Below are 11,003 nucleotides of genomic sequence, written 5' to 3'. Positions count from 1 at the left end.
GGAATTTGACTTCACATACCCCTTCCTTTGGGGTTAGTGCTATTTAATTCCATAGGGAGGCTATATAAAATGCAGAGTTGTTTTATTATTAGGCCTAAGATTTCATGTGCTGTCTTGATATCTTTGAGCCTCACAGAGTCCCAAAGACCAATCCATGAGTTTCCCCACTCTGACCAGAGATAAGCTTCACCTAGAGGGAAAGATTTCCCACCTGGTTAGTTCCCTTATGAGCTGGACCAGCTGCATGCCATCCTCTTTAACCCAACAGCTTTCACTTCCTGGCTAACCCATGCAGTTATTCAAACAAGTGAATCACCTTCTCCTGTGGGAAACAGCGGCTCATCCCATCCTCTTACTACAAAGCCTGTCTTCCATAGCCCCTGCTTGCTCCTGAGTGCAGCCTCCATGTGGCCTTCTGCAGTGTGTTGTGTCCTCCTCAGCACTGTGAGTACTTGGGACTAATAAACTGCTTTCAAGTTCATCTGTCCAGTGTTGGGTGCTGTGTGTTTAGCCCTCCCCAGAACCCTGAGGTGGGAATCCCTTTCTCCCCCACAAAGGGTGAAGAGGAGGCAAACAGAACAAAAGGGCATGGGATTTAAGGATAGACAGCTCTGCATCAAATCCCAATTCCACACTTAATAAATTGGATGTCTCTGAGCTAGTTATATAAACTTTCTAAGCTTCAGTTTCCTCATCTGGGAAGGAATCCCTCAATGGGATTGCTGTGAAAATTAAATGAGATCATTCATATTAATGCCCAGCCTGACAACTAATAGTTCTTAAAAAATGCTTGCTCATTTCTCTTAGAGCTCCTGGCTTACATTCCATGCCAGCTCCTTACCTGAGTCTTCTAAAGTGACCCCTCCTTGGTTGTGCTGGAAACGGCACCAGTCATGCTGCTGAGCTGCCATGGCGCCCATTTCTTCTCAGAAATGGGGGCTTGAGTCAAAGTCCAAGGAGTTTTGTTTTCCTTTTAGCAGAGGTAAATTCATCCAGACATCCTCCTTGTAAGTATCAAGGGCTGCATCTGTTTTAGACCAAAAATAATACCCTGTGATTGGGGATGTTTCAATAACATTATTTGCATGTTTTATTGAAGCAGAGGTTACAATTATTAGTGGTGCTAGGAATTTCAGACATTTAAACAGTCCTGACTTCTCCAGAGCAAACCGCATCCCTGAGCAGCTATTAGTTTATCTAAATACCTTCCCTCGGAGCCTTTAAACTGGAGGCAGCATCTGTGGTGGGTGGGGTCTCTAAGGAGGGACTCTCCACCATGCTGTTAGGGGCAGGCACACTAACCTGGAGTTCAGCTGGGGGCTGCTGTAAGTTGTCCTCATTCTGTTAACTCTGGTCACTTCCTACTCACTGCCAATTTGGCTAGATTGCCCGACTCCCTTCCTGAAACTGATCTTCAGGATTTAAAAGAATCAAAAACAGGATTTCTTTTCTCTTTATAGTTCCATTTCGGCCACTCTCTTCCTACTCAACATCTACGGAAGAGAAGGAAACAGGCAAACTAAACCAAGGTAACTTTGAAAGCCTCAAAGTCTTACCTCCTCCCCTGGGCTAAACATTCTTTTGTGGTCATTTTTTGTTTGTTTTATGTGAGCAATAGTTTTTAATCAAAAGAACCATATAATACCTTTTAAATTTAAGGTGGGGGGGTGCAAGGGTAGTTTAGTGGTAGAATTCTTGCCTGCCATGCGGAGACCTGGGTTCGATTTCTGGTCCCTGCACTTCCCCCCCCCCCCCCCCCCCAGAAAAGCAAAAACACTTCAACAAATGGTGTTACAATAACGGGATACTCACATGGAAAAACAATGAAATTTGACCCTGCCATCCAGCATACAAAAGAAAGAAAATTAAATTTAAGGTATCACTAGAGACATTTGGTCTCCCTTTGAAATGGGATTACCCATCACTTGACCTGAGATAGGAATCATAGTCTCCATTTACAGATGAGGAAATAAATGCTCACAGAGAGTAAGTCATGGTTATACACAGATGGCCAGGCCAGTATTTCAACTAAGGCCCTTGCCATTCCAAGCCTATAATTTCTCAGCTACCTCCTGCAGCTTAAATTTGAGAGAGACAAAGAGGCAAGACTTCTAACTTTAAGCACAGGACCCAACCATGCATCACAGCTGATAGGCTGAAGGCTGAAGTTTCTTGTGGTTATTTTTAACTTATTTGCACTTCAACATTTAGTTGGGCCAGTCTACAAATTGCTAATTTAGATACAGTACACAGGAATTTGTTGAGTGTGCCATGCACTGCACTGAGAGATGTGGATGATGTTTTCATGAACTGGCTAGAAGATTGGGAGCTACTGAAGATTTTCAGCAGGAAAGTGATAGAAACCCACCGAAGGGTTTGAGAAGACGGCTGACAGAAGAGTGGAGGACGGATTAGGAGAAGGCCTGGAGGGAAATTGAAAGGCGATTTTGGAGACCATTCTACTGGTCCAGGCAAGAAATCATGAGAGTCTGACGAATACTTTCTCACTTCAAAACTGAAAGAGAATACTTTAGACTAATACTTTTGTAAGTTAATGTGCCAAGCAGGGTTTCCTGGTAGGCAGTTCTCATATTGGCCAAGTTTTCTCTTTTATTTGCCCTCCCAGCCTACCACCTTCAGGGAAGGGATGGTCCAGTGGCTAACGAATGTTCCTTTATAAGCCCTAACTTACCTAGTGTGGTAGGCAGAAGCAACATGTTGGATTACAGGGAGTTGTGTTAGTAAGAACCAAGGCCCCATAGATGAAACACGAGAACCCAGTGATAAACTCTATGTAGATTAAATGTCTGAGGTAGAGGAAGCAAAGGAAGGGGACTGTTGTAAGGTGAGACAAAGTCCAGATCAAGGAGGCTCTTGTGGGTCATGCTAGAGAGCTCAGCCAGATCCCATGAGACAATGGGGAGCTAGGAAGAAGTTGCAGGCCAGGCTAGTTGGGACTCAGGAGGGAACATGCCCAAACTTGCTTTGTAGAAAGATCATCCAGGCACAACTGGAGACAGGACAACCAGGGGGAAACTAATGCAAAAATCCATATAAGAATAATGACAGCCTGAACTAAATTAGCAGTTGTGGGAAAGGAGAGTAGAGAATGAATATTAGAGATGTTAAGGAATTAGAATCCACTGGGTCTGGTGATTGATTGCAGGTGGGTGTGGTGGCTTGGGTTTGTGAGAGTAATGCTGGATGTGCCCACACTGCTGGACTGGGTGATTGCAAGCATATGGCATCTTCACTGAGGCAGAGGACATGGGAGGAGGTATGGGTGTGGGACAATCAGGAGCTCAGTTTTGAACTCTTAAATTTGAGGGTTTGTTGGACACCCAAGTGGGGCTAGAAGTCTAGGTTGCAGTTAGATAGAAGGAGCTCTAGCCCAGATGCCAGTCCCAGGGTGGAGATCATTAGAGTACAGTTTCAAATAAAGAAATAGGAATGGATGAAGAGATTGGCAGGAAAAGAATGGAGAAAAAGAACCATCTTCTGGATGAAAATAAGGCAATTCCCACCTGTTTGCCTTCTTTAAACCACCCTTCTGAGGGGTAGGGCATGAAGGAGACTTATGTTCAAATAGTAGAGAATTCCAACCAAATCTCAGGTGTCTGACTCATTCAGTCATTTCAGTTCATTCAGATTTTAAATCTCTAGCTAAAATGTAACAAGTTTAAGTCAAATTTTAAAACCTCTCTGTTACTCAACTTCACTCATCACCCCTTCTATACACCCCTGCAAAAAGTCTGAGAAGACATGCCATAAAACATCGGTGCTTTACCTCAGATGTCACCCATTCATGTATTCATTCACTCATTCTTTCAAACATTTATCTAATTTGTCCAACAATTATTTTGGGGTCATCTTCTACGTGTCGAGCACAGTACAGGTGCTGGGTTTACAGTAGTACATAAGACAGACAAGACGCCTGATCTCAAGGAGCTTATATGTTAGTAGAGGGAGATTGTCAGGAAACATGGAGACAAATAAGGAAGAAAGTCTCAGCATGTCCATTCAAACAATGCCTTTCACTTACATTGTCTCATGAATATAATTTTTACAAAAACCACCAAAATTATTAGTAGAATTTTTACCTATAATTGTGATGGATCTCTGGGTCCCTTTAAAGTGTATTTCATTGTTAAATTTTTAGAATCTGCTCACATCTCAGATGAACACTCAAGTGTCTTTTATTTTATTTTTTTTTTACAAATTCTGAACACACTTCACTCAACTCTTCTCTTTTTAACTTTCTGCCCCTGGATTGGGTGAAGAAACAAGGAGTCACAGGCCTAAGACTGCTCAGACACTCCCTCCCTTGCTCATGATGGAGTATCCAGGGCATCTCGTCTGATTCCAGTCCTGCATGAGAGCCCCACCCCCACCCCAGGAATGCCCTACTTGGAGCAGGGGGAGTCCAGAACGCTGAATAGACTCAAATTACTCACCCGACTGTATGCAAGCAATTTCTTCCTTGGCGACACCCAAATGAAGTCCTCTGAAAGCAAAACTCTCTGAATCACAGAATCAGATGACCATGCTTTGAGGCAGCCGGGCCAGTCAAAAATGCACTTGATGAATGAATAATTCGAGAGCTGCCTTATAGAAGTGACGGCTTTTTAAATGGCCACCATATGGGGGCAGGCAGGTGGCTGGCAAAGGTTTCTGAACTGCTTTTGCTAGACAGGCTGCCCTCCAGTGTGCTGTCAATGAAGGGCACCGATGCAAAGTGATTCCTGAAGCGTCTTGCCAGGCTGTCTGGACAGAGGACTCTCCTGCCTGAGCAGGCGGCAGGTGCTGGACCAGGCTGGGCCCCGAGCTCGCCTGCAGTTATGCTGTCAGCCTCTTTCAGCTCTAATGCTTCATGACAACTGCCTACCTGGCGTGTGTTAACGGCAGAAAACCTCTGCAAAATTGATGGGGGGATTTCACACAAGAGAGTGGCTTCTCATGTTCTGTGAGGCAGAACTACCTAGTTCTCTTTGCCAGTGGGAGCCAGAAGGTTGGGGTCAGGACCTGGGCGATGGTGGAGATTTGAAAATCCAAATTTATGGTCGACTTGACCTCCTCCCTGTCTCCTCATGTCACATACATTTGTTTTCTCTTGAATGCATAGCCTCAGCTGCTCTTCCAAAAAAAAAATGTTATCAAAAGATTATCTTTGAATTGGATTCCACATGGCATGAAGTAACATAGAAGAAGGCTGACAATAAATGAGTCAATGCTCCCAGTTCGGACCAAGTAAGATAAAAATCCCACGTTGCACTTGGTTGTCTGGATCAAGCCGACTGTTTTGCGTGAATTATACAGCTGAGTGCAGCTTATTTGGGGTTCCTGGGCAAGCATTCATGCCATACTGCCTCACCTCCCTTCCCTGCACCCATCAAATATAATCTCTACCCCAAACCTCTGCCATTGTCATTTGGCTCACCCAAGTTATTAAATCTAAATTTAATTTACTTAAATGTTTTTGTCTTTTGGCTTTTAGGGATGGAAAAAGATGCAGCTAACTTAAAAGACAATGAAGAGCTAGGAATTATTCAATCATGTAAGTAAAAATTAAGCCTTTGATATTAGAAAATCAAGCAAAATATGCATTTAAAATGCCGACCGAGATGCCTCAATATTTGCTATTATTATAAAATTATTTAATTGCTGGGACTGTCGGCATTTTCGTCACTGTTCAGCTGCTGATAATGTTATCTCGTCTCCTATCTTTGTGATTACGGAGGTAGAAAAGGATGGTTCATTTGAGTGCACGTTTCCTGCTAAAAAACTAGAGGAGCAACTGTGAATGTGTGACTTGCTGACAAACGGGTTCCCTGGGAAACATACCTCTGCCTCATCTCGTGGAAGCCCTGCTCTCTAAAATACCTAAAACCTCAGGCTATTTTGAGAATTATCTCATTGATAGTAATCCTGAGATAGTCTTCCACAAAGTTGAAAATGGACAACAATAAAAACATAAACCTCGAATAAACATTCAAAAGTAAAAACTCCTACCTTTCTTCCATCTGTCCTCTCACAGTCAACTCTTGACCTTCCAGGACTGTCTGTGCGACATTCCTTTTACAGCATCTGTTAGAATCCTTCTCAAATCGGCATCAGGTGAACCCATAGTGATGGCAAAGATATTTTAAGGAGATAAAAAAAAATTCCAATGGCAGCCTGGATATCAAAAATTCCATAGAATATTCAGAGCTTGAAATACTGATTTTGCACTTATTTCATTTTACTTTATTTAACAAACGCTTTTGTGACATGCATTATATTTCAGATACTATCCTAAGTACTTTTCGAATACTGACTCATATAAACTTCACAAAACAGTGTGACGTACATACCATTATTTACCCCTCTAACAGATGAGGAAACTGAGGCAATGAAAGGATAAGTAACTTGCCCCGAGTCTATATTCTTTATCACCACACTTTGCATCTGTACTCAGTGTTTCAGGAGCAGCCAATCTGTATTTCAAATGGCATTAAGCTTTGAGGCTAATTTTTCTCATATGAATTTGGTTGTCTTACTGGGTATCTTACTAGACTTCAGAGAAGTTTTCATTTTGTAACTTTCTCCTAAAAAAATTAAATGAAAATTGGTCCTAATTGCTCACTCTAACTTTTGAGCTTTTAACCCTTTTGTTGAGTTTAATATTTTTTCTTTAATAAAGGGACATTTGTCACATTTCTCCCCTGTCTCCTTTCCCTCAGAGAATTTTAAAATTAAAAAAAAAAAAAAAGTGGGAGGGGCGGTTGGTAATGGCAGCTTAAGCACCCACCCGTGCTGGTTGTCTTCCTGGGGTATCCTATGGATGGTGGCAGGTTGTAGGAAACTCAGCCCTGAGGAGGTCTGGGATCCTTAAAATTGTAGAACTTGGGCTGGGGAGTGCAGGCGAGAGCGCTGATGTTTGCGGTGCCACGGGAGGCGAGAGACATGCCAATCCGCAGGGGCCTGGGGAAAAGGAGGCAGATCCTGCCCTGCTGAGTCCCCAGCTCTTGGCGCAGGGACTGTCACTTGTGCTGGTGCTTCATGACCCGCTGCCTGGAGAAGAAACTCCGCTCTTACCTCTCACGGCTGCCACTCTGCCACTGCCCCAGACCTCAGCAGCCTGAGTGGCAGGGACTCAAGGGACCCTTCTGGGACAGGAGCTGATGCGAGCAGGCAAAGGAAGATCTTGAGCCATTGAAGGGATCTCTGTTATGGAAAGAAGAGGGACCAAGCTGCCATGTTTGGGGGGGAATCAAAAAAAGAAGTGAAAAGAACTGAAACGAACAATAACAACAAAAGAAAATTGAGAATGCTAAAGAAGAATTGAATAGAGCAGTAAAACCACAATTTTCAAATCAAAAAGTTTCACTAGTACGGAAGGGAAAAAGAGAATCTACATTGCTGGAAACAAAGTAGTGATCTGTAGGATCAAATAGATCTGTAAAATCCATTTCGAACACATAGCAAAGAAATGAAGCGAAATAAATGAAAATCATGAGTGAAAACATGGGATAAGAGCTAAGGAAGATAAATCCAGGAGACCTAATAGGAAAATAATAGGCATTCACAAAGAAGAAAAAGGAAGAAGTGGAAATGAAGCAATAATAGTAGCACATGCACATGTGTGTGTGAATAAATTTTCAGATTGAAAAGGCTCAAGATTCAGAAAGAAGATTAAACCTCAAACTCTCCTAACATGTCATTTCCCCCCTCTACCTCTTTTATATATTTTAGATGGATGGGTACATTCTAGAAGATGGATTTCTTTTTTTCTTTTTTTGCAAATAACAAATGCAGTTAATTCCAGTGCAAAGCACTTTTTCATGATGTGGAATTGCAACGATGAGCAATTCAGAGCCAGTCCCTGCCTCAGAGCTTAGAGTCCAGTAGGGGAAAAGGGTAAATACTAAATGACACCATAGTAGGGAAAAGTAGGTGAAAGTCACCTAACCCAGACTGGCTGAGACCCAGAGGAGCAGCCTGAGTTAGCAGGAGTGGAGGAAAAAATGTCCAGCAGAGGTAAAGGAGAGCATGTTGTAAGGTTTGGAAGGCATCTCACTTGCACTGTGTGAGGACAGGCGTTGGGAAGTGGAGAGGCAGAGAGAGATGAGGCAGAGAATTAAGCAGGGGCCAGGTCATTTATGGGGTTCTTTCTGTTTGGGGCATCATTCTACGAACTTTAATCGTCATTACAACCATATGATGTAGGAATATCCCCATTGCTCAGATGGGGCATTTGAGGCAAAGAGCTTAACTTACCCAAGGTCACCCGGCTGGTTAAATGGTGGAGCCAGGCAGTCTGGCTCCAGATCCCACATCCTAAGAATGTTGACAAAGGAAGGATTTTATTTTTCAGTACTGGTTGACCTTAGGAAGCATATCTGGTGGTTTCCAGACATAAGAGGATCGTCTTGGCTAAGCCACCCTCACGCAGCTCCGCTGCAGTAGCTGACACACATGTCCGCCTGTCGCTGCTGTGGGCTTATCTGAGCGCTCTTAAACCGTGGGTAAATGATCCCCAGGCTGTCTTTAAGATAATTAGAAACAAATGGAAAATAGTTCTCCTATATTATCAACAGTATATCAGCAAAACTTGTGTCTTAAAATGTGCATTCAATTTCTAATATTAAAAAACATAGTTAAAGCCATGTGTTGGATATTATCACGCATCTTTGTGAAATTAGTAGGGGACCCATTTGAATAACCATTTTGTTTAGATCAAACTTACAGGAGTTTTTTTTTTTTTTTGTCTTTTCCTCCCCCTTTTCTCTGACCTTGTACAGTTCCAAACGTGAAAGAGCAATGGAAGAACTCTGTGTGTGTGCATGTGTGATTGCCCAGAACGGGTTTGAAATGCCAAGAAACTAAGAGTCCTAGGCTTGGAAGATTGTTACTAAGAGAGATGGTTTAGGATGGGAAAGTCAGCAAGTGTTATAGAAGGATCTAGGTTGCTGATAAATTAACATATGATGGACCCAAACAGACTTTATTTTCCTTCCCTTTCTTTCTCTCTTGCTCTTTTTGGCCTAGAACTTTGGTTAGGGTGCTCGTCTGCCTTATCTAACCTCCTAGTTATGCCCCTCAATGCCTAATGACCACATCATGTAGCTATAAAAGAAAGCCTTTTTAAAACCTCTGTCCAGTCAACACTTGGGAAACTTTAAACTCATCATTGCCATTTTGCTAAATTCCCCATTTAATTCATCATATATAAGTAAACACTGGATTGACTGATTTTCTGAAAGTCTCGTTCCCCTGAAAGATCACCTTCAGTATTACGTTCTACTTCTAGGAAATGAGAATCATGAGAAATATTTCATTGGCATTATGTTCACAAATACAAAATGTAAAAACTGCTATCTTGTGTGACCACAAACCATCCACACGTAGAGCAGGTGTGTATTCACAGGGGCCGTGATGAGGGCTGGGAAGAAAACACGTCAGTATCATCAACCAGAATGTTCAAAGGCAAAAGTCCTGTGGATTCCAGCAAATAAAAAACAAAAACTCATATTTTGCAACAAATTAGTTGAATTTCCATAGAAGTCACAAGCAAAGAAGTAGATGGCATAAAAAAAAAAAAAAAAAGACAGGATAAAAGCATACTGGTGATGACTGCACTGAAGGGGCCTTGTCCAACACAGAGTTTAGCCAAGGTACGAACAAAATCAGGAATAAACATGAAATCAGTTAATCTTCTGCCTTAAGTAAAATTGACGACAATAAAATCTCTTGATTGTAGGAGCTGAATCAGCAAATAGAAGAAAAATCCCCAAAGAATCAACCCTATATTTACAACCCACTTGAGGTTTTTCACTCTGACAGACTAGTCACTAAGTATAGACAGTCCTCCCACTGTCGGTTTGTACAACTTTAAATTTGTCTCTCTCTTTGGTCTGGGCTCCAGGATATATTCTAGGTTTCAGACTGTGTCACTTTGTGCTTTTTAATTGATGCTTCAACTATAACAAAGAGGCTAAGGTTTTCCATGAAAAGCTTTCCCACACAAAACCTTGCAGACGACTTACCTCATTGCTTAATAGGGGCAAAAATCCAGAAAACCAGTAGGATTAAATGCTGTTTGGTAAATAAGTATGGGGCATGTATCTTGTACAAGACATCTGGTTAGGTATATTGAGATAAACAAGCCATAATACTGGCCTTGAGGGTGGTGGATATTCTTATAAGGAGGTAAGACAGGTGAATATTGTAGGGTTAGAAGTGATTGAGACAAGCAGGGTTAGAAAAGAAGCAGAGCTAAGGAGCTGGAAACTGAGTCTCGTTTGGGTCCAAAGGAGGGAGTGAGAACATTTCCAGATAAAGGATTCAGGGAAGTGGCCTCTTTATTGAAGAATGGAGAGGATAGTTGGGGGCTGGGTTGGAGCCCAGATATTTCAGAGGAAGACACATCTGGAGGAAGAAGTGACTGGTATGGTGCCATGAAGGGGCTGGATAGAGAGAGAGGTGGGTTGGAGACATTGGTTCAGAGTCTTAAATGCCAACTGAGGGCAGTTTTAGTAAATGACTGGGAGCTAAGTTATAGAGAGTGAAGTGCCAGACAAGACTATCTCCCATGGGGTTCAGAGAAGGCAACTATGTCAAAGAAACACAGTCAAATTATAAATTAAAAAGGAATGTCCAACAGTCCTGTAAGTTTGAAATTATTTCAAAATAAAAAAGTATATTAAAAAAAGGACTGCCACATTTTGTTTGCTTTCAAAACCAAATTAAAGGGATCCAATTCACAATTCCGGCCCTCTTTCTCCTACCTTGTTTTTTCTTCTCATCAATTTCATCTTCAAGCTTTCAGTACCTCATATCCCATTCCTCCCCCACCACCCCTGCCTCACCTCATCCACAGTTGATATGGATTTTACTCTCTTTTCTTCATTCTCCCTGAAATTTACATCTTCCCTTGTAGGCTGATGTAATCTCTGTCTTGAGTTATCTTTCTTGCTTCTCCAGTCTCTCTGTCCCGTAATCTTTGCTCATGATGGGGTGGAAAT

At 42.2% G+C, this 11,003-nt stretch overlaps 1 long non-coding RNA gene across 1 annotated transcript; it reads right to left on the bottom strand.

Annotated features, from left to right (window-relative positions):
- Positions 1–879: 879 nt before the first annotated feature.
- Positions 880–4,503, bottom strand: LOC143676489 (uncharacterized). Its single transcript, XR_013172136.1, has 4 exons — positions 4,455–4,503; positions 4,101–4,265; positions 1,303–1,493; positions 880–1,027 (listed from the first exon to the last, which is right to left on the bottom strand). It is a non-coding gene; the product is annotated as an uncharacterized LOC143676489 (long non-coding RNA).
- Positions 4,504–11,003: the final 6,500 nt, after the last annotated feature.

The sequence above is a fragment of the Tamandua tetradactyla genome, chromosome 3 (assembly GCF_023851605.1).
Source record: "Tamandua tetradactyla isolate mTamTet1 chromosome 3, mTamTet1.pri, whole genome shotgun sequence".
Taxonomy (NCBI): Eukaryota; Metazoa; Chordata; class Mammalia; order Pilosa; family Myrmecophagidae; genus Tamandua; species Tamandua tetradactyla.
Note: the sequence above shows the minus strand (reverse complement) of the source record. Positions and strands in the feature narration are given on the sequence as shown.